The 22,941-nt window shown below is 40.5% G+C and overlaps 1 long non-coding RNA gene across 1 annotated transcript in view; it reads left to right on the top strand.

Annotated features, from left to right (window-relative positions):
• LOC144767647 (uncharacterized) overlaps positions 1 to 22,941 on the top strand; it is an 82,233-nt gene that overhangs the window by 13,914 nt on the left and 45,378 nt on the right. The window contains exon 2 of the long non-coding RNA XR_013598295.1: positions 20,901 to 21,163. This is a non-coding gene — a long non-coding RNA (uncharacterized LOC144767647). The remainder of the gene's footprint in view (positions 1 to 20,900; positions 21,164 to 22,941) is intronic.

Raw genomic sequence — 22,941 nt, 5'->3', positions numbered from 1 at the left:
ATTTGCCGCTTTCTTTTCCCGGGTCATGTGTGTCATCTGGTGGTATACTTTTGTAATATATTAATAAACATATTGTATGTATATTTATTTGAAATGTAGTGTCGAGGCGCCAAACGTTAATTACATACTCCGTCCAACTGCCATTTTTGTAGTTTTCCTCCATTATTTTTATTATACCTGTTACTTTCATTTTACCCTGCGCATATTTTCTCTGTGATCGATGAGGTTTCGTGTCACAGATACCACGGTGTTTGACCTTGGCCTCCGATCTTATCAGACTTGGTCACACGTATACCTAGAAACTAATTTGAAGGATGTAAGGCACAGGCATTACAACACGTGTTGGTCAACAAAAAAACATTATTAAGATTATGCGTTTATCATGTGTGGTAAATTCATACTAGTTGTAAAAACATGTGTGGAAAAGCGATATGCGTGCTAATCGTTTTGTGGTGACGATCACGCGTGCTTATGAACCGGGTCCGGGCGTGGTGGAGTCTAGGGTACCAGGCCAAGGGGCACGCAGCTGCACTCATACAATATAGAAGTTATATAGGATTTTTAAAACTTAAAACAAAATTATTCCATAATTATCCTAGATTAAGTCTTCTGTTAGTATGTTCATTAAATACATGAATATATGTTTTTAAACAGTTAAAAACATTTGCGTCTTTTTTGTACGGGGCGCCGCACATGACGTCACACGGAAGCTTTGATGCGACGTGTAGCGTCAAAGGGTATTCGTAGCGTATGCTGAGAATGATTAGCAGTACAAACTATGGTGCGATCATTCTCTCACTGTCAAATCAGAGCACAGGGCGCGCTATGAGAATAGTTAGAAGTGGTCACTCATTGGAGATCCAATTCAGGTGTGTAGCTTATCCACAGTATCATAACACACATTTTTTAACCTGGTTAAGTTTGAGGTTTGCATGAAATACTATGCTATAGGCAGATATGGATGTTTAGGGAGTGCTTATCTGCATGAAGCTTGGTTATTACCATGTACGTATAGGTGTCTGAGGGAGGGAAAAGAAGTCTATGTGAATGGCGAGGATTGCATAATAGTACCAGATCACTCCTTAATTTGTAGACACATACAATTGCATGGCTCTTGTATACAAGATGCGCCTAATTTGGACTGAGTTTTGAAAGGTTGTCCGACACCTGCTATCATAACAACGTTCAGTTTACTGGAAACGGGAGTTATTTACGTTGAAATAATGGAGATTGTTGTGCAATGTTAGCAGGCATCGCTTACATGATTACGGTAACTGAGCGTGTGGTTTTATTAAAAAAAAGTTGTGTTAACTCCTCTGCATGGGAAGCTGGATGTTTCCATCTGGCTGTCGAGTTCGACCTTGAAAGCAGAGTCAACCAAATGAGTCGTATAAGAGAGCTATTGTCTCAAAAAGAGGTCGCTCTTATATCTGGTACAGAAACATTTGTCCTTCATGTAGCAAAAAGCTACACAGAAGTGCATGATTTATTAAATACAGACATGCTCTTGAATTTTGGGGAGTTAATTTAGAGTATCTTTAATGTGTCCTTGACTATGGGGTTACCTTACTTTTTTAAAGTTAGAAACAGTGGCCTTGTGACTTCTGTAGAAAGTATATTTGGTGTCTTTTTGGGATTTTTTCATTCGATTTTTCCCAGCATCTTTGGTGGATTGTGCTTAATACTCGCATTAGTTGCCGGTGTGCTTTTATTAATTTGTTTACATAAATATGGATGCACATCCTGGAACAGACGACAATATGTCCCGGCTGTTGCTGCTTCGCAACCGAATGATTAGTTATTATGGAGCGCTGCCTTTGGCTACATTGAGTGCAGCTTATGGATTATCGTTTCGATTTTCCTTTTTCACATGCGTTCAACCTGTGTTCCATTGCCTGAGCTGCGATTTCGACTGGGCCCTGGATTTGTGTCTCTGCAGTACGGTGTCTCCCAACGCGGATTATGACCAGCTGATGAGCCCCTTAGTGGTTCATGACGTGCTCTGTTCTGGCGGCGGGATTATGGCCTTAGCAGCGACACATGGAATAATGGGACGTTGGAATGTTTTTACAGCGGCGCTTGAGTTCTTGACAAGCAGTTACATTGTAGATGAACCGAGTTTTCCTCTGATGGTGATACAGTCTCCGGTTGTTGAGGAACATGTATATTCATTCCCACTATTGAATTGGATGGATAAAATGTTTTCAGATGAGAACAATGACTTCCTGTTGGAGGCTGTTGCTACATACTGTGCTTACACGCTGTTGGATTAAGACTCTTTGAATTTTCAACGTTTTCTTTATTATTTAGCTACTGCTTTCTATCAAAGAGCGAATAACTTTTTTTTGGAAATGTGAACTTGACTCTGCTTTTTAGGCTTGGACTCTGCGTTCCTAATTCGCCCACGTTTATATCACGTGCTTTGATCAAGAAAGGGTGCCGTGGGGCTGAGCCTTGCACTCACACCCTGTTAAGTTAGCATGGGTTTATTAGAAGCTTACACGCTATTTTTGCTTTTGTGCTCTGCTTTGCACACGACACGTACTTGTGATATTGTTTAGAGAAGGCTGAGTATTTTGCTTTATATGAGAATAATTTGGTATGCTAGGTTTGTAAACTGCCTCGCTAGTTTTGTGTGTATAGTGAGAGCAGTTTATGGATTATCGTTTCGATTTTCCTTGAATACTGAGTCTGTTATTTAGAATGATCCTCGCACGTTCGAGCCATAATACATATGCAGCTGTGGCCACCTCTGATACTTGCGCGTATCATAATGCATTGTGGAGGCAAAGTTACACACAGTTGGAGAACATTCATATCTTGACAGTTTGTGGAGCACTGAATGTGATCCACTACTGCCAGAGGTATGGGTCTGCCCATGTAATCCTATGAGACTTTCTGTAGTTATAAACTAATCTGCTAGGTAGGGAGGGTGAAATGTAGGTATATTTTAAATTTGTTTACCTTTAGCATTATAGGATGCTTTTTCCGTTTGTATTTCATAGAATAGTAACAATGCTGAAAACCTTGTTCCTGATAATATGTTTGGTTGTATTTTCTAAGGTACTGTGCATGAGATTATGGCGTTAGAAATAAACATTTCAAAGTTGTATGTGTCTTTATTTACATCTTGTTTTAGACTGATGTAAGACTATATTGAAAGAGTGTTCTTGTTATCCACGTTACTTCATGTAATCTAAGTCGCATGTTCTGGGTTGACTAGTCATTGGTGTTTTTGCTCTAGGGCGAAGAACCAATGAGTCACTGATTGCTAGTCTGGTAGGGGGTTTGTGTAGTAAGGTGGGTTTTGGTACACCGTAATTCACTGAGGTCCTAAGTCTTTATTCACAGTTATGTGTGTGAGCAGAATTCCTGGAACGGTAGTTACAACAAAAAGGCTCCATAAAGAGCTTGCACTTTGAATATGAATATAAAATAGAAGAATAGTTGATAATCACAGCTAAGGATTACAGCAATTAGATGTGTGTATGTGTGTATGTGTGGATGATGTGTAGATTGAGTGGAAGATAAAAAACGTGAAAAATAAGAAAAGTTGGAGAGACGCAACTTACCCACTGCATTGTCAGTGAAGTGGATCTTTGGATTTCCAGGTCATTACACAGATAGGGTGTTGGATTCCGCAGTGGGAGCAAGAGAAACTAGTACCACATATAAGGAAGAAAGCTAGTGCATAAAGTACACACAGTTGGGCAGATTTACAAGGTTGTGGGAAAAATGATGCAAAAGAGGCGCAAGGGGCTTGTAAACCTGCCGCAGTGTGTGGTAGAAAAGACGCAAGAAAGGACGGAAGTTTGCAAATTACCCACTGCTATTCATGGGTAGTAGTTACAAAGAAGGCTGAATAAAGGGCTTGCACTTTGAATTTTAATTAAAGAATAATAATTGATGAGCTCAGGCAAGAATGGTAGCAAGTAGGTGTGTGTATTTGTGGTTGTTGTGTTGATTGAGTGGAAGATGACTAAGGTGAAAAATTAGAGAGGTTGCAGAGATGCAAACTTTCCATTTCTTTGTAAAGGAAGTGGGTGTTTAGTTTTCCAGTGCATATATATATATCCACTGAAAAAACCATAGGTTATAGTTAGGAATTAGTGTAGTGTGTTTTTCTAGGTACCTATATTGATACTCCTATTTCTGACCCTTGTCCGGTTATTAATTCACTAATGTCCATACAACGGCACAGAAACCCGTCTTCAGATTAGGTCATAGCACATGCTGTCACATTAAGCAAGCACTATCCCTTCAGCCCCCTAGAGAAGCACACCGAGTTCTCAAAACAAATCAAACCTCCAACAGACCTGGGAAATCCCCGCGACCATTGTTTTGATTTCGCTCGAGAACTCCTGCAAAGAATGTAAGAACGACCAGTCCTTATGACATTCTTGCTGACGTCTTATGTCCATCCTTACGTCAAACACGGCACCTTTCAGGTATAAATATACTGACGTTGCCCTAAGCTAAGACACGGTGGTGACAAGCTTGGAGCAGCGCTACTTGCCGGAGAGCACAGCTGATGCAGAAAAAGCCCACGGACGCTGCCCCTCCCTTTTGACGCGCTGAGAGAGAGACGCTGCCTTTTCTCCTGCCGAGAAATCCAGCCTCCGGCGTTTCCAGCCGCCCTCGCGGGTAACTGGGATATCGAGTCCTGAGACAGAGATACCAACCCTCCAGCCTTCCAAATCCCAGGTACTGAACTGACTAACCCCTTACAGAGAATTCTTGAGTCAGATTCTTGGCAAAGCAAACTTAACTTAAACTGCTACTTACTTACTCCCTCCCAAGTATTAGGCTTAGGTCAGGTACACCGGGGTAGGCGTAGTTAGAAGCACCAGTTGAGTACGATTAGTCAATGTATATATGTATGTATATCTTTTATCCATTTTAGTATCATATGGCTAAGAAACCATATAAATGCTTTTACAGTATTATTTTATAATTCTGTTTTTACTGTATGCACTTTACTTAACTATACGTATTGCAATAATAGCGATTCATTTCTCTTGTATGAGAAAAGAGACTGATCAATAAATAACATCTTTTTATTGAACCACGCCCATCTCTTATTTCTCTACAAACTGGTGAAACTAAGAATGCACGTACTGACTGAGTAAAATAAGTTGTCTTTTGTTTTCACACGACTCTAGAGATATACTCTTGATTAGGGGAGAGCAAAGTTGTCATGTTCTATGGTTGTCAGAAACTAAATCCCTTCTTGTCTATCCAGGGAGGTTAAACTCCTTCTTGCCTAATCGAGAAAGTTTCTAGTGAACTCTGAGCTAGCTGGCACACATAACTTTAAGTCTAATATCGTCAGTAGAAGACCTAGTTAACCACAGTCCTACGTCTATACTATTGAAGATATTATGCCAATGCGCAGAGCCTATTGGGAAAATAGGAACTACACTACATGGCGCCCAACGGTTTGGATAGGCGATAAATCTAACGCAAGACATTAGAGTAACTCAGTCGTGCTTTTTCACACAGACCCTTTTTTCCCATAAAACTCCAAAGACGTCTGGAGTGGGTGAAAGGGTAAATCCGCCAAACTTAGTAGGAGGAGACTCCTATGTATGGTTTTTGGTTTATTCAACGTTGAAGGATACAGCGTTGAAGGATACAGTGTTCCAAAAATATTGTGCATCTAATCTTTGTTTCCGTGAAAACCTGATCTGCAACAAAAACCTTTCTTGTCAGTAAAATGTCAGAAACTGAAGAAGATAGGAGGCAGCTAGAATAGCAGCTCAACTCCTAGAGGAAGACACAAATCTCCTGCAGCAAGACCCGGATGCAATACTCATCCCGGTCAGCATAAGAAAAACTATAACTTTAAAACTTATAGAAAATGGATTGACACCGAGAGGTGGTACAGTCATATTCGTAATTGAGGCACACGCATATCGGCAGACAGAGGTATTCTATTCATGGATAAATTTTCCAGCAGCAAACCCTGTAACAAAGGAGTTCCATTATTACAAGATAGAGGAACCTCCGGATGATTACACCCCTTTCGAGGAGGTGGAAATACCACTCAAATACCAAGAGCACCTGCTCTGGTTTAAAGGTGCCCTAAAACATAATGATCACATCACCAGGCTCGGTCCACTAGGTAGACCAGGAGCGACGTGGCCGGTTCTAGCCGAATACACACCACATCCAGACATTGAAAAAATGTCAGTAACAGAACTTTTAACACAGTTAAAACAACTGATTAAAATACACAGACAACTAGTCCAATATGTAATGCGGACTTCAACAGTCCAACCAGCTATTAAAATTCCACAGCTGACCCCTCATCAGGGGAACACAAATAAAATCACACCACAGAAAGTACCCATTAAACGGGAACAAATTCCATTCTGGTTAGCACAAAAAATTACTCAAATAGAGGCTGTATTTCCAGATACCACACCTGTGGAGAAACACAGAATTCTGACTATCTGTCTCCCAATGGGGATCGCATCACATGTGGAGGACTGTGACACTTGGGGTACAGTCTTTGCTTCCATTTACACAAAAACACATGGTGTTCCGTCCATGGCGGTAATACCAGAAGTGCTAAAACAGATTCAAAATGAATACGGTCCAGAACCTGCTCTAACTCTGGGTATGAAATTACTGAAAGACTTCAAGCAGGTCTCGGCAATATTACTAGCAAACATAAAAGGGGAAGCAGCAAATGTGGCGATCCGCCAAAGATTGAAGGAAACAGATATAGCAGACCAACCATTTGAACTTGCCAGAATCATAGAAAAATCCTATGAAGAACTAGGAAGAGATAGTTTGGGTGGGAAACCAGTGAAACCCCAACTAATAGAAAATCCTGAAAAGGTATTTATTAAAAATAATCTAAACACTTCAAAAAAGAACTGGGATGAAAATAAACAATCCACTCCCAAAGAAAAAAGATTCCAGTCCAGAGGAAGGTCTCCTCGGCGGAGAGAAAGATCTCCGGACCAAGGACACAAGTCTCCCCAGAGGGAGCCCTCTGAGAAAAAATACAACCTTAGAAATAGGGATAATCTGAAGAAACCTGATAGATATCAAGATATTGATACACGTCCCTCTCGATCATTTCAGACTTCCTCGCAGAAATCGGAAAGAAGAGGACGGTCAGAACACAGGGAAGAGCTCGTCAAGTCCAAAGACAAAGAACCTGCTCATCAAAGTAAAAAGTTACAATTTCCAAAGAAGAAGGTAGCCAGCATTAAAATAATAAAACATGCAGAGGATCCTGAGGACTCAGCTGAAAAACGGAGAATGGGCTCAGACAATGCTAGAGAGCGCAGCAAAAGTGAGCATAGCTCGCAAGATCCTGATGAATCATCTGGAGACAGTGGACACGAATGAGTACATTCAGGTGGAAACTGCAGATACCAGAGTTAGCAAACCTCATAAAATATATGAAATAACCTTACGTATAGAGGGAGATAAGACTAGGAAAATAAGGGGTCTATTTTGGGATAATCTCTCCAAGGGCTATGACATCCTTCTAGCTGAAAAAGACTGGCCACCAGAGTTTGTCAGGGAGTGCCCTCATGGCGAAGAAATGATTATGCCTGCCTTCTCAAATCATATTCCAATTCATAAAAAATATACACTTGCAAGAAAGTGGGCAGTAGCCCAGGCTCCTGCATTATATAAAAATCATGTGGGATGGGATGAGGACTCTCCTCCTCACAAAATCCAGTTAAAATCTCAACCAACTGCACAGAGGCAGTACCCAATTAAGCAAGAAGCTAAAAAACAGGTCAGGGAGATCTTAGATCAACTTGAATACCAGGGGGTGATTGAAACATGCACCTCACAAATGAACAATCCTTTGTTTCCTGTCTCCAAACCAGATGATTCATATTTTGGACTACAGACAACCTTAACTCATGCTGCAAAACGTTTGCAGTACAAAACTCACACAGTGCCGCACTAATGAGTAGCATAGTGCGCAAAAAATACAAAACAACATTAGACATCTCTAATGGATTCTTTTGTCAAAATATAGCACCTGAAAGCAGATATTTGACCGCTTTCTCAATAAATGGCTCGCAGAAAAATTTCTGTCGTTTGCCCCAAGGGTTCAAGAACAGCCCAGGGTTATTCTCAGCGAGAGTAACAGAATTACTACAAATGTATGATGACGAGGCATTATCTTATGTCGATGACAACTATCTAACAGACGATGACTTGGATACTCACTTGAAAAGAGTGACCACCATAATACTTGGGTTCGCAGCAGAGGGTTACAAATTCAACTTCAAGAAGTCAAGAATTGCCCATCTGACTGTCCTAATCTTAGGATATGAATTATCAAGTGAAGGCAAAAGCCTGGCTGACAATTTCCTAGAGAAATGTGCTGTAATCCAAGCACCTAGAACATTGAAAAACTTGCAATCAATTCTAGGTTTCCTAAATTTCGGAAGAACTTACATTATAAACTATGCAGAGAGAGTTAAACCTCTCTATGATCTAATAAAACCAGATTTTAAAAGAATCAATTGGACTAAAAAAAAAACAGAAATTTTGAGATCTTTACAAACAGACATGTTAGTTAAAACAAAACTGCAAACACGCGATAACACACGCAACCTTGTGATTCGAGTCATCCCAGGAAGATGCGGATTCACATACCTGACCTCAAATGAGGGAGAGAAGGTACCAATAGCATACAAATCACACTTGTACACAGAAACTGAAAAAACATTCAGCATTAAGGAAAACATTGTTCACGCGGTTCAAACAGCTGTAGCAAGAGAAAAATACCAAGCTGACGGCAGACAAATTACAGTCAGAACAGCAGAATCAGCCTTTGAGGCATTAACAACCCCATGTAATTTACCCACTATGGCACTGAATCCTAGATGGATACAATGGGAAGATTCTATTGCTACAGACAAAGTGAAATACTATTTTGATCCAGAGTTGACAAAATTAAAAAATCTAGAATATGAAAGAGAATATCCTCTGCCAATCGACATTCTGCCCGTACGACAGTACGCCTGTGTAATACATACAGACGGACAGGCTCAGCCCTCAGTTTGGGGTGAACAAGCTTATAACGCCACATGCGAGATTACAAAAGACGTGTGGCGCGGAGGTAAATTAAGACCTCTGTTTTCAAAAACACACTCAGTGGAAAATAATTCAGAACAACAAACTGACATAATAGCGTTAAAAATGGCGCTAGATAATGCCGATCGCGAATTCCCGACACTAATAGTGAGCGATTCGTATTATTGCGTCAAATCATACAATAACGACTTGCAGAAATGGGTTGAAAACGGGTACAAAGATGACACAGGTGCCACAATAAAGCAAAAATCGCTTTGGGAACAAATAGTTCTTTTACAGAAAGAACTACCAAAGACTCACGTGATACACTCACTGAGTCATCAGCGTGATGGCGTTCACGTTGCAGGGAATTCATTGGCTGAGACAGCTACAGCGGAACCAACTAAATCGGCTTCCGTATCTACAAAAAAGCGTTCAGTAAAATACATTGACGGGGAAACAATGCTAGCGGTAAAAACGTCATCAAAAGGCGACTGCTCGGTGCTACCCCTCATGTATCCACTCAATTATACATACATAATCGATGCAAACTCCGTTCCTTTTGCTCGAATCCCTGGAGTGGGGGATAGAGTGATTCCAAACATGGACAGGAGAGGCTTGTTAATAGCAGACGCACATATGGGTGAGGGTCTTAGACACCTTACACTTAAGGATTCTCTAGAAGAATTACAATCGACATACTGGTGGCCAGGAATGAGCCTGCAACATCACATATTTGCAAAAAACTGCCAAAATTGCAACAGAGATCGCAGTGGTGACCGAGACGGTGTATTACCATGGCGTTTCACCCAATAAGGATTAGGCTATCGACATAAAATACCCAGTATGAATAATGCGTCATATTAACATGTAGAGACTATTTTCACTTAAAATGTAGACCCCAGCTCTCGGCTGACGTCTGAACTGTTATACAAAGATTTGCGAGTCTATAATGGCATATACGCAATTTTGCATGCTACATTCTGACCAGGGTCCTGCTTTTAGCTCTCGAGCTTATGTGACGGACATGACCAGCATGGGCATAGCATTGCGCTACTCTTGTCACCGCCCTCCTGAGGGAAATGGGATGGTGTAAAGAAAAAACCAGGGCATAGAGCAATCTATAACAGCAAAGGTATTAGGTTCAGGAGCTGGGTGGGTCAAACATTTAATAAGTGTCCAACGTAGTCTTAATAATCTGCCAAGAAATTCTCTGAGAGGTCTCAGTCCGTACGAACTATTGTTTGGGACTAGAATGCTAATCCAGGACCTTGATAGTCAAACTTCAGTGGTTAAAGAAAAATGCTTTGATATCAAAGATCGTTTGGCTATTTTACAGGACTTAAACAAAAAGAGAAAAGACCTGAGCAACATAAAGTTGAAGCAACAGCCAACAGCCACTGAAGAGAAACCACCTGTCCCAGCAAGGCCTGTCTGGATTCCGAAAATCGGGGATCTGGTCAGAGAGAAGATCGCGGTGAAGAAGGAATTTGGGCCTTCTTACAGAAAAGCAGTTCCTGTCTTGTCTGTCAACGGAACAAAATCAGTAGTACTACCGCCCCTTGCTGGTAAAAAGGAGAACCGAGTTGTATCGATCGACCTGGTTAAACCACAATCATGTGGCCGATAACAAGTAGTAGGCCAAATGGACTCCCAAGAAGTAGTAGAACACCAAAGTTTGCTACAAACACAGAGGTTCAAACTGAAAGACTAATCACAATTGATAAACCTACAGTAAAACAACAAGGACTATGCAACAAAGCCATGGAACTTAAACCTCTTGAAACCCAAATTAAAATCTTAAATCAAGAAACACCAGTCTATAATGATGTATTCACAGACTATGCTAATGAAACAAAGAAAATTCCAAAAACGGAAAGGAATCCAGAAGCAATTGAAACAATTGACAGAACAGCATCAGGCTACTTCATCAACTTCGATGATTTTTCTGAAGATCCAAGTGAACCTGAGGAACAGCCGACAACAAAAACTTTAAAAGACAAAGCAAAGGAACTCTTTCATCAACTAAAAGAAACCTATCTGATTTCTCCATGGATTGAACTTTGGGTGGCACTAGGAGTATTCATCCTCATAATTTGGCTCATCATGGTACTATGCCTGGGACATTTCATTGAGGGAAAATATGTTACAATGGACACAGCAAGTCAGAACATCAACTTGGTCCTGAAACCACACAAGTCTTCACACATAGAGAAAAGAGAACTTTCTTCAGTAAACTTCACAGCCAATCCTATACCCGGTGGGGTAGCATGGGACAAAACTGATTACGAAATCTATGGTCCGGTTGAGCTTCTGAACTATCCTCATCAATTTAAGATTTCATTAAATGACTTTGTAAAACCAAGCACATTTGCTGATGATTGGGACTTTGAAAGTATTAATGATATGATGGCTGATCTAGTAATGTCAGCTAAATTTACAGAACATGATTATTTGCAAGGTTCATCTAATTACGATCAAATGTTTTGTTATAACCATTATGGTAACCATTATCTGCATAAATCTGCTCAACCTAGAAATGTTTTAAAATTTAACCAATGGGAACATTGTGCGACTCCACCAAAAGGCAGTTCAAAGACATATTTTGATAAATATTCATACTTTTCTGGGTTCAACACAAGTAATGCAGAATCATTTTATTTCAAATTGTTAAATAAGACAGGAGTGAAAACCATGCTTACAAACACAAAATTAATATATTCAGACTCATTTTTTGAAAAAAATGAATATCTTCGGTTTTGATTTCTGGAACAATAACATTGAAACAAAAACGATCTGGGGCACAAAAGATTGGCAAGGGCAAGGTATAGAATCATTATTTAGAGCCTGCATGATCCCAGAACAAATTATATTTTTGAATGATACAATTCAACAGACATCCTGTCTTGGCCTAGCGAAAATTAAAGACTTAAATAAACCGTCTATTCCAAAACCAACACCTACCAGTAATAGCACAACGGATGTTGAGATAGACGTAGCCCATATTTTTAAACCAAAACAGAACACATACTGATTGGAAAAAATGGTTGATCTGGCCCACAGACACAAATAACTGTCAAGACAGATTCCTGAACAAAATACAGGGGTTCACATTGACCAGGCCAGACCCAAGATACTCCCAGAGACAACATCCAGGGATTGTAACTACTTATAGTGTGGGGAAGCTCTGCCTTCAATGGCTACATACATCCACACTGTCAGAAATTAAGCAACACTTAACTTTACCTAAAGAAGGTGCTGACTTGCGTGATTTCATCATGGGACCACGCAAACAGCGTCAAAAACGTTTCATAGCGGCCTCTATATATGCAGCTTACAACGAAGCTTGGAAAGTAATTCAAATTGAGACAGCAGAAAAAATACGGGAAATTGACCGTGTTAATTTAGAAAAATCACTTTCTGTTGTGGACAATGGGTTAATGACTCTGTCTTCCAGAATATATTCACTGGACAGTATTGTATCTTCTGCAATCGATATAATAGAACAAGACTTACTGATGTTGCAACACGGTCAGTCTCAATTGCGTTCTATTGTACAGCTTGGCTGGACGGTACAAAATCTGCGTTCAGGCTATGTGCCTTGGCGTCTAATCAACACAACGTCACTGTTTAATATCTTTAACCTTACTGATAAACAAATCAGTTTGGCACAAAAGGGTGCTGACTATACAATTCTGAGCATTGAAAAACTTGAGAGATTACCATTGACAATGTCAGAACGACCAGTCATTGAATGGATAATACATGGGATAATAAATATTCCGATAACAACTTTCCAGTTTCAATACTGCCAAAAATATATACAGTCAGGCCAGTATGAAAGGTTGGGTAAAGGATACATTAAGTCTACATGGAACTTGCACTATACACACACATGTGTCAGTAACAAAGGACAGAGTGTATTCCTTAGTGGTAATAATTGTGAAAGATCACTAAGTGGCATACTTCTGTGTCAGGGTATTAGTTTGCATGGGGCCTGTGAAGGGACTTCAAATAACCTTTCATGTCACCAGTTAGGCACACCTGCAACACAAATAGAACCATTCTTTAGAAGACTTTCGAACGGGAGTTACATTCTAATTGTAGATCACAGATGTTGTGGCTTGCTGCCAGGAAAACCTTATCTCATAAGCGTGACTTCCAGGGTCATGTGCTGTGAAAGAGTATTGTTCCCGAATGATGCTCCAGACAGGGAGGGAAGGTTATGGCCCAGTTTAAAAATCTCTTCTATTCGAATTGATACTTTAAGCAGAATGAACACTGTGCTCCTACAGACGCCAACCCAGTTGACGTCATCAAAAGAAACGTATGATCTCAAAGTTGCAAGGACAACGGCAGAGATTCATTCATTGTTATCAACAAATAGCCCCCTACACTTCGCAGAAATGTTGAACGAAATCTTAAATATTTCTGATACAAGTGGTATCGCCAGTGTATTTAAGACAGTTTTTTCAGGCGCTTTAACACCATTCAAAGCGATCCTGGGTATTTTTCCAAATTTCGTCCATTCCATCTTTGGCGGACTTCCCCTCCTGTTGGGACTCGTAGCAGGCATTTTATTCTTGCTACTCTTGCTTCGTTATGGCAAGCCATGTCACAGACAAGATTCCAGCTACAATGGAAGAAACGATCCTAGCTATCCGCTACCGGGACCGCATAACTAAAGTCCTTGGCTTAGCCCGGCTACGAGATCTGAATATGACCTGGTTTCTTTCATTCAGACCCATCTGGCAGAATTGTGTTATGCCTGTATTAAGATGCATGCTATGCGGCGAAGAATGGACACCTGTCTTGCACTACAATCAGACGTACCATTGGATGCAGATACTTTGTTGGGTCCGGTAAAGGCTCATGCATTGTGCTGTCCCCAGCGGCTACCTATCCTGATGACGGCATTCGTGGAAACTTCACCACTGCGATTGAAGAGTAGTGAAGTACATGATGAAAGCAGCATCGACCAGGTACGACCTTCTGTAAGCAGTTCTGATCAAACCATCAGTGAAAGCAATCATGCGCGTGACTGCATGGTAGCGACATTTTCTAACCTAGTCGAACTCTCACCAGAAGCCGTAGACTGTTTTTTCGAGAATTTATCTGAAATGATGTTTTCACCGGAACAGAGAGAATGATTTTAAACAAACTTGCACACGGCGTTCCCTGATATCTGAATTTGGCCTTCAGTTTTTTGAAAACAAAATGACTGTGAACTATTTTTTCTCTTCTCCCCTGAATAGCGAAAACTTTTCCCAAATTCCAAAATATTTACCTTTTGGGCACTTATTTTCTGCTTAAAGTGAAACTATTCTTAGAGAACAGAACTTCTATTCTTAGGAATACTAGAGTAATTACATTACCTCAACCTCTAGTTTATATGCAATTAATTGTGTTTATATGTGATGAGATGGTCTCGCAATTTTTTCTGTATCAAGAGCCATTTCATGTGTAATTTCGCAAATCATTCATGCTGATATAAAATGTGCATCTCCTTTTTGAATGATTATACTGCTTGAATGCATACAGTACCTATACTCATTTCGTGCAGTTCGCATACACCATTTTTCAAATACGTAAATGTTTTTGGTGTGGTCCGGTATACAAATGCACTGTTAGTTATGTTTACTATTGCTTAGGTTAGTAAATATGTACATAATTTCGTGGAGTGGATGTAGTGTGTTTATCTAGGTACCTATATTGATACTACTATTTCTGACCCTTGTCCGGTTATGAATTCACTAATGTCCATACAACGGCACAGAAACCCGTCTTCAGATTAGGTCATAGCGCATGCTGTCACATTAAGCAAGCACTATCCCTTCAGCCCCCTAGAGAAGCACACTGAGTTCTCAAAACAAATCAAACCTCCAACAGACCTGGGAAATCCCCGCGACCATTGTTTTGATTTCGCTCGAGAACTCCTGCAAAGAATGTAAGAACGACCAGTCCTTATGACATTCTTGCTGACGTCTTATGTCCATCCTTACGTCAAACACGGCACCTTTCAGGTATAAATATACTGACGTTGCCCTAAGCTAAGACACGGTGGTGACAAGCTTGGAGCAGCGCTACTTGCCGGAGAGCCCAGGTGATGCAGAAAAAGCCCACGGACGCTGCCCCTCCCTTTCGACGCGCTGAGAGAGAGACGCTGCCTTTTCTCCTGCCGAGAAATCCAGCCTCCGGCGTTTCCAGCCGCCCTCGCGGGTAACTGGGATATCGAGTCCTGAGACAGAGATACCAACCCTCCAGCCTTCCAAATCCCAGGTACTGAACTGACTAACCCCTTACAGAGAATTCTTGAGTCAGATTCTTGGCAAAGCAAACTTAACTTAAACTGCTACTTACTTACTCCCTCCCAAGTATTAGGCTTAGGTCAGGTACACCGGGGTAGGCGTAGTTAGAAGCACCAGTTGAGTACGATTAGTCAATGTATATATGTATGTATATCTTTTATCCATTTTAGTATCATATGGCTAAGAAACAATATAAATGCTTTTACAGTATTATTTTATAATTCTGTTTTTACTGTATGCACTTTACTTAACTATAAGTATTGCAATAATAGCGATTCATTTCTCTTGTATGAGAAAAGAGACTGATCAATAAATAACATCTTTTTATTGAACCACGCCCATCTCTTATTTCTCTACAAACTGGTGAAACTAAGAATGCACGTACTGACTGAGTAAAATAAGTTGTCTTTTGTTTTCACACGACTCTAGAGATATACTCTTGATTAGGGGAGAGCAAAGTTGTCATGTTCTATGGTTGTCAGAAACTAAATCCCTTCTTGTCTATCCAGGGAGGTTAAACACCTTCTTGCCTATTCGAGAAAGTTTCTAGTGAACTCTGAGCTAGCTGGCACACATAACTTTAAGTCTAATATCGTCAGTAGAAGACCTAGTTAACCACAGTCCTACGTCTATACTATTGAAGATATTATTCCAATGCGCAGAGCCTATTGGGAAAATAGGAACTACCCTACATTAGCATTAAAAAAACCTTAGAAATTCACAGAAAAAACCATAGGTTTCACCCACACTATAGTTAGCTGGACATTTCTCTCATACAAAACCATTGAAATTCCCCTGTTATAGTTAGTTCAGCTAACTATAACTTGCGCGCCCGCAATGCACTGCTGATGACGTCACATATTACATCACTCATCACATGGTCAGTGACATCACTGATGACATCACTGATGACATCTCAAATGACATCACGGATGACATCACTGATGACATCTCAAATGACATCACTGATGACATCATCCTTGTGAAAGAGTGGCAGACCTCCTCTCACCCTAATATAACCTTTGATACACACATTCAAAAATAGATACTAACATTTTCAAAAAATGGAGATACCAATACCAATTACAACAACCTATTCAGTAATTCCAATATCTACATACACATCCACTCATCCACCAACAGTTCTATATTGTCACTTAAACATGTACTCACTCATCATATGTACTCATACACCTATACATCCTGTTACACACCGATACTCATCCATACAGTTAGTCACAGACATAGTCACACATGCAAATAAACTATCAAACATCAATTTGTTTGCATATACAGCTATACACACACCACTACACTTATTTTTACAGAAACGTACACATACTTACTTTCTTAAACAATCAGGTGTAGAAACACATACTTATTTATACAGGAACTTTTTCAATCTGTCACTGTCATATATCCTTACTTATATACATCAATACTCACATATACTAGTTTAAAACATATGTACTTACTCATAAAGACACTATTGAGGCAGTCATTCACTCACTAGCACACCCATACACACATTCATCCACCCGTACAGTCCTGCACACATGCTGTCTTCAGTGATGTCATGAGTGATGTCACTGACCATGCCATGAGTGATGTAATATGTGACATCATCAGCAGTGCATTGCGGGAGCGCGAGTTATAGTTACCTGAACTAACTGTAACGGGGGAACTTCATGGTTTTGTATGAGTGAAATGTCCTGATAACTATAACATGTGTGAAACTTATGGTTTTTTCAGTGAAATTCTAAGGTTTTTTAAATGCTAATTCCTGGCTATAACGTTGCTGAAACCTATGTTTTTTTCAGTGAATATATATATGTACACATTACAACTCCTCGATAAGTCATTGTGGCGCTCTGACCAAACTCACAGATCATATCCTCGGAGGCTGTGAGTAAGTAGAGAAGAGCCCATGACTAGCACTAGTGATGTAGGGACAAATGCAGGCAGGGTACTCTACAGTCAAAATCAAACCAGTCTCATTTCTAACATCAAGAACTGGCGAATGATGCAGTAGATACCTGAAGTATGGAGAATCTTGTGTAATGAGCTTTCCAGAATGGTGAGTAGTCAGTCACTAAGTGGCCTATACTAGTCACAACTTTGAAGAGTTCAGCATCAATGGCAGCATAAGGTTTGTGTTTTCACTGCTACTGCACCAATACTGAATCTCCTGCATTGAAAGTAGTGTTTTTGGCACATCAATGCTTGTCAGCATATAGTTTCATCTTTTGCTTGGGGCACAAGTCTGTTTGACGAAGTTATTCATCTTTTATAGATCTTCTGTTGGGCAATTGGGGCAACTCATCGTCATGGCTCTCCCGAACATCAGGGCAGCAGGAATTTCCCTAGTTGTTGTGTGCGGAGTTGATCGATAAGCTCAAAGAGCAGCATGGAGAGCTGACTTCAGAGAAATCTTCTCCAATGTAGCATGCTGTACGGTCTTTTTAAGTGTGCTCAAAAAGCGTTACAGCGCCATTTCCTTTTGTCCAAAGAAGGGTCCTGTTCTGACGGTACACATTGAGACGATTAAGAAAGTCTCTGAATTCTCGACTGTTAAAAGTTGGGCCAGACTTAAGAATTAAAGGAACACCTCTCGATGACTCTTTCTGAGTAATCAATGAGAGAGCTTTTACTAATGGAAAACAGCAATATCCATCTTTTTTGGAACTTTATTTTCGCTGTCACTTGTGAGCGGTCGAGTGTGGTGTTTCCGGAATTGATGTGCAATATTATCGTTTAGTATCAACATGTCACTAACTTTGCTCGTTGCAGTAATAATTTGCTTCAATGAAATAGTGACAGGTGTACTGGACTTTTCGATGAAGTTAATGTAGGCTTCAGTCGCTTTGGAAGGGGTACCATGACACTGTACTGGCACTCATGAGAAGTAGTCAGCAAAGTTCTGATCTTTTCCTGGTCAGTGCGCAATAGCGTAGTCATATTCCTGTAGTCGGAAACCCCAAAGTTCAATTCTAGGAGGCATCATGGCTTTCTGATTGCCAAAGATGGTAAGCAATGCTTATTGATCAGTTACAAGAGTGTAAGGTTCTCATATAAGAATACGTGGAAATGTTTACAAGCCCTCACCACTGCTAAAATGTCTTTCTCAAGTTGTGAATAGGCACATTCAGTTTGTGACAAACCTCCACTTGCATATGCCACAATAAGCCTTCGAGCATTTGGGTGTCCACTGTGTTGGACAAGGATCGCACCTAACCTTACCAGACTTGCATCAACAACACCATGAGCATGACGCTTCAGATCAAAGTAGGCCATTTCAGTGACTTTCTCATTGGCATGCCTGATTTTATTTTCTTAAAAGTTTGTTCGCATTCTTGTGACCAGTAAAATGAAGCATTTCTTTTTTTTAAGTCTCTTGAGAGAGAACATACTGTGGCAAAGTCTGTAACATCCTCTGGGGGATTAGTAGCTGAGAAAACTTGTACTTTAGCTGGATCCAGCATCATCCCTGCATCAGAAACGATATGGCCAAAGAATTTGCAGTTTATTTTGTGTAAACCACATTTCACAGCATTTACAGTTAAACACAAATCAGCAAGTAAACAACACACTTGTGTAAGAGCTTTATCATGTTCCTTTTGAGTAGCTCAAAACATCAATATATCATCACTGTAATTGAAAGCATTCATGGCAGGTTGTATGATACATCAAATGACATCTTAAAAAAGTTCTGCAGCTGTTGACACACCAAAACGTAATAATTTATATCTGAACAAACAAATATTGGTAGAAAAAGTGGTTATGTATCTGCAATTTTCTTCAAGTTCCAATTGATGATATCCCTTGTTCAGATGAAGGTGAGAGAAGACTTTGGCACCCTTCACCTGTGTGATCATGCTGGCAATGTGCAGACTGCAATAGCATTCTCTTTCAATTGCCTTGTTAACATGACACATACGAACACAGATGCACACAGCTCCTCCAATGTTCTTTTTGGCCACTAGCACTCTGCTCAATGATATCATGCTTTAGCATGCTTTTTGTCCCCAAAGCCAGAATAGCTTGTAGAGGGGGAAGGAGTTTCCCCTAGTGGGCACAGCTAGACTCTGGAATGCTCTGCCAATTTCTCTTGAGACTAAATCTGATCTTCTGTCCTTTCGGAAATCTTAAAAAACCTGGTTGTTCAATAACGCACTCCTCGTTTCTGTTTTATCCTCCCTTCCTTTCAGTCAGAACTTCGGGCGTCTAGACACCCTCGCGTAGTAGTGCTCGGTACAAATTTTCATTTCATTTCATTTCTGAAGCTCTTTTTCAACATCTTCTACTAGATGAAATGATAAATGTCTTTAAGCAACTAAATGAACAGCTTTACAGATATGCAGTTGCCCTTTCATGGTCTTAAGATTTCCTAATACATGAAACAATGACAGGAACTAACTCACTATTCTGTGATGAGCATTCATGTTGTAGTTCACATATATCAGTCTCAAATCAGCAGCAGTGTTGAAAGTGAGTAATTAGGCACTTGACGCAGTACCTTGAAGTACATTAATGAGTGCTTGTACTTTTGTCTTTTTTTGTCTCATTGTTGCTAAAAATTAACCTTGACTCTTAAATGGCTTTGATGCATCTATGCACTTTAGTCTTCGATGGTGTGAGACGGGTCAAGGAAGACAGCTTATAATATTTTTCCTCAGGCATAATGTTGATCGACGCATCTCTGTCAATAATAAAAGGTATGGAGCAACCGTTTACTTTTAGTGTAATTTTCAGACACTGTTTGAATGACTTTTGTGATTTTACTCATCAACTTTTCTTTGACTCGTATCCTTCTTTGCCTGTGGCTAGTCCGACATGTGCATTTTTACCTTCTGGGCGTGCACAGAACGTCGCTTCTGGAACATTCAGTCGTCCATTTTGTTTTCTCGTTGTGACACACTTAGCTTTTCCTTCACTTGGCAAAATGATTCTCCTTCCCACAGTCTTTGCATACTTGTACAGTGGCGGGACATTTACCTTCATCTAAAGCTCAGTTTCTTTTCCTGTGGAGACATCGCTTTGTGTCCTTCAGCTTTGTTTCTGCTTACTTTTCATACTCATGTCTTACTCACTCTGGGCACCTCCGACCACCATGTCAGTCAGTAGCTTGTTGATCAGCATGTTCCTCAGCTCTAACAGCCATGAGAACTCACTTCAGAATAAGGGATTCTCTCAGCCTACGTTGTCTGAATGAATCTGACATACATCCATTGATGACTCAGAAACATATAGCTTCTTCATCATTAAATGCTTTGAAGTTACAGTGTTTGATGAGCGTGCCTAGTCTCTCAACAAATTGGTCGATTGTTTCACCAGCTTTCTGTTGTATCTGACTGAAGATATATATTTTATAAGCGACATCCTGCATTGGATTGAACTTGAGTTTTAGCGTTTCTTTGATTTGACAGTATGTGACTTTGTCATTTCCCGGCAGTTTCTTTCTTATCTCTATACTCCTTCACCAACAAGATTTTTGAGGTATTTGACTGTCTTTTTGTTATTTGTTTCTTCCAGTGCATCGTTAAAATCTTCAAAAATGTCAATCCAGGCAGTCCACCTGTCACCAATATGTTGATATTGAAGAGAGGCGGTGGTTCCAAAAAGGGGTCATTGCCATATTCTGCACAACTTTCAGCAGCCATTGAAAAAGTTATTTTTTCATGAATGCCACTCACAGCCTTTCAGTCAGTCCGGTGTGATTCACCAGCCTCGCAAGAAAAACCCCTGTGCTTCTGGTTGGGTTGCAACAACTGGTGCTGAGATCAGATGGCTTTCTGGTAAGCATGATTGTATTCTTTATATTTCTGATCATCAGAGCCTCTAACGTTTCTCTGCATTTATCTGCTCCTACTCACAGAGTTCTCTTGCACCTGACTGACGCTGCTCTTTGCATTTTCTGTACCTGGTTCTTACTGTCTTTTAGCATTTCTTTGCATTAGAAAGGTTCCTTCATTTAACGCTTTTTCGCACTCTTCTATCACTGCCTTTAGCGCTTCTCTCTACATGTTTGTCGTACTGTTTGCTGTACAGCCCAGTGTTGTGTAGTGGTGCAATACCTCTTTCATTGCCTTACTAGCAGGTTACTGGCCAACAATCAGTTAACTTCTTAGTAAGGCTTTTGTTATCTTCAAATGCTTCACACTGGCTGCAGTGGCGCCATGACTCCACATACGCCAAACGTTGACCGTCACTTTGACTGAGGCATGTGTGGCATACACAAGCAGTTTGATGGACCAATGAAAACTCTCCGGGAGACACTGACGATCTTTGGGCTAAATATCCCTTATCTCATTGCCAGTTGTAGTGTCCTTCCCAGCCTGGGTACTCGTAAATGACTACACCACACACAGAGCTTGGTCTTACACTCCTTTATTGCTCTGCATGTAACTGTGAACTCAAAGTCATCGCACTGAACATGAACTCTATTCACCACACCTGAATACTTACGTCACAGTTCTACGGAGTTCATCAGGAATCAAAAGGGTCCAGTCATTGCTAACACATAAGACCCTTCAGCAAGGGATGGAATTACAGCCTTGGTTTTATTTAATGCATCATATATATACAGTATGCTTTAAATAACCCAACACTCGTTAACTGTTGGTAGGTCAAACGTGCTAAATTTAGTAGGGGAAAACATGATATTTACTGTATCATGAGGATTTGGTGCATTGAACACCAACATCTAGATGTTAGTCCCATAAATTCATAACACCTCAAGTCATAATCTGGCCGTATGTAGGCATTACGAATGACAACAGTCCCACAGAGTTCTATGCCAACATTGTGTCCAAAAATATTTTCCTACAAATATATTCTAGCCACAATATCAACTGCCACAATATCCTGGTGGTAAGCAGATGTAGGAATGTATAGGTTTACTATATTCCACTTCTTATATGTTGAACTCTCTATGCATAGTAGGTAGTTAAAGTTAGGGCCAAAGTTTTCATATGTGTTAGGCGGCGGAGAAACAGACCAGGAAACTTGAATACTATTTGCTGTGCAGATTTATTTACAGTGCTCAAAACAAGGAAGTGTTTGAATTGAAGTCTTGCTTTCAACTGGCTCTCTTCTGTTGCATCGGATTGGTTCCTGAATTCTTCTCTGCTTCGGTTATTGGGAACACTTTTCTTCCGTGGGTGGCAGGTAAAACAAGGAATACGGAAAGGGGAAAAAAACCAAATAGACTCGTCAGGAAGGTGGTTTGCCTTCTCTGGGTTGTCGCGGGAAGCAAGGAGTGTAGGGGGATGTCACCCAATGCCGTCACCAGTGTTGTCATGCACAAACGCGAGCCATCTATAACGCCAGTTGGGTCCGTTTTTGTCTCCGGCGACACCCCCTCCCTTAGTACTGTCGATAGCACGCCAAGCCTAAGCGTCCACGTACCTTGTGCAGCCACAGGGAAACATCCTTTACAACAAAACTTTTACAACGCAGTGCTATTACAACGCAGGTTTTACAACGAAAACCATTACAACGCATTGCACTGGGGGGCGCTCTAGGATAGGGAATAGATTTAATTTACTATCCAACACCTTCCCTACTATCCACG

The sequence above is a fragment of the Lissotriton helveticus genome, chromosome 7, assembly GCF_964261635.1.
Source record: "Lissotriton helveticus chromosome 7, aLisHel1.1, whole genome shotgun sequence".
In the NCBI taxonomy this organism is placed as follows: Eukaryota; Metazoa; Chordata; class Amphibia; order Caudata; family Salamandridae; genus Lissotriton; species Lissotriton helveticus.
The sequence above is the reverse complement of the archived record's forward strand: the minus strand, read 5'-3'. Positions and strand labels throughout refer to the sequence as shown.